Source organism: Helianthus annuus, chromosome 2 (assembly GCF_002127325.2).
Source record: "Helianthus annuus cultivar XRQ/B chromosome 2, HanXRQr2.0-SUNRISE, whole genome shotgun sequence".
NCBI lineage: Eukaryota > Viridiplantae > Streptophyta > Magnoliopsida > Asterales > Asteraceae > Helianthus > Helianthus annuus.
This window is the reverse complement of record NC_035434.2, coordinates 70,205,142-70,206,945: the sequence shown is the minus strand read 5'-3', so window position 1 is coordinate 70,206,945 and position 1,804 is coordinate 70,205,142.

Sequence of the window (1,804 nt, the reverse complement as noted above, 5' to 3'; positions counted from 1 at the left end):
GATGATCATGATCGAACCTGCTGTCTTTCGTATTAGTTCCCATCGACGATGTTTGTTATTTGATAAAGATGGTTCATGTGGAATGATAATAAGTGTCGATGATGAATCGATTCCAACATACGAAACTTGTAGGATTAAATGATGAAGTTATTAGTTGATTTCAATGACAAAATGCATGAACTAGATTGTGTGTATTTATCATACAAATAGCTTGAATATAGAAGTTGGGTTTTAATGGTGGTACAACCCTATATGCCTAAGGTACACCACAAGTAGAGATGCATGTTTTGAATCTGTGCACTAAAGGGATTTGTCTTATTCAGATGGATTTTGATGGAATATGATGAATTGTTATCATGATTGCACATTAATTCTCTTGGCCCCACTTTCTTTATTGCATTTGAATTTATTGCCCACCCACACATGCATAGGATATGCTTGTCATATGAACTAGTTATATATAATAGTCCACAAAAGGTTTGTTATAATTTTTTTTTATTAAAATAATACATTACTTGTAATTAACTGAATTGGCTTCTAATGCAATCCAAAAGCAAACCTTAGGATTTATATCATATTTATATATCTAATGATGATTCATAGAATTGATTGTAAATAGCGACTGACTTGCTCTATTATATAATTTAAAAATTGACGGTCGCACAAGTCAAGGCCTACTCGAGCACATTGTTGGGCCTTTGACTGTGGGTCGCACATTACCTGTTGTACACTCGGGTTGAGCCTCGAACGGAATAGAACACACACTTGGATGATTAATGTTGAGAATTGTAATCTGATTATAGGATTTGGCCATGTAAACGAACTGGTATGGGGTTCAAACACCCACTATGTGATGATATGATGTATGATAACGATTTTTGGGTTGCATGACCAACTACTACAACTTACCTGACATTACGTGTGTGCTACATGTGTAATATGTATAAAGAATATGTGATCAAGTGCTACAAAACTGACTGTTACTGGTAAACATATTAGGATTTGGTCGACCAACTATAAACACATAACTAGTCTTACCGAGCAAACCAAAGGTGAGTTCACTGCACTTTTCTAAGCATGCGTCCCGGTGGTTTGGGACATCTGGTAAACGTTTCTGAAGGGAATACTGGGTAAACTGTTTAATTGGGATGTTGGTTATTGAACACAGTGTAAATCATGTAAGACCCCGTACATCTACTGTGTTGCTGAAGAAGCAACGAGGTATTTAGTTGATAGCGCTATTAGGTTTGGCACCCTCACACCGGGCCGAAAGGACGGGCGTGAACTAATTACCTGGACTTCATGACCAATGCCTAGTTAGAGGCATTGGGGTTGGGCATTCTCATCGTGTACATATAAGACCCCTTACATCTATTCAAGGTTGTTTGATACCTTGACCTCATGACCAATACCTAAATGGAGGCATTGGGGTTGGGCATTCACATCTAGTCGCCACATACGGTAATCGAGTAATAACAACATTAAAACAAAACGTTGAACTGTTACAAACACACATCTGGTAATTAAACGCGGTAACAAAACTTTGAACTCACCAGCGTCGTCTGACACACTTGTCTGCATGCTTGCAGGTTTATAGGGTTATATCTTGTGGAACTTGCTGTCTGGAAGGCTGGAGTGGTCATGGGTCAAGAAACAAAGAATCTCCATACAAGCTTAATGGTTTACGTACACATGGTTTACGAAATATTTAACAAATGAATTATGCTTCCGCTGTATACAATGAATGACATGTAATATTTGTAACATCTTATGTTAATGAGTGAAAATTTATTTAAATACATTT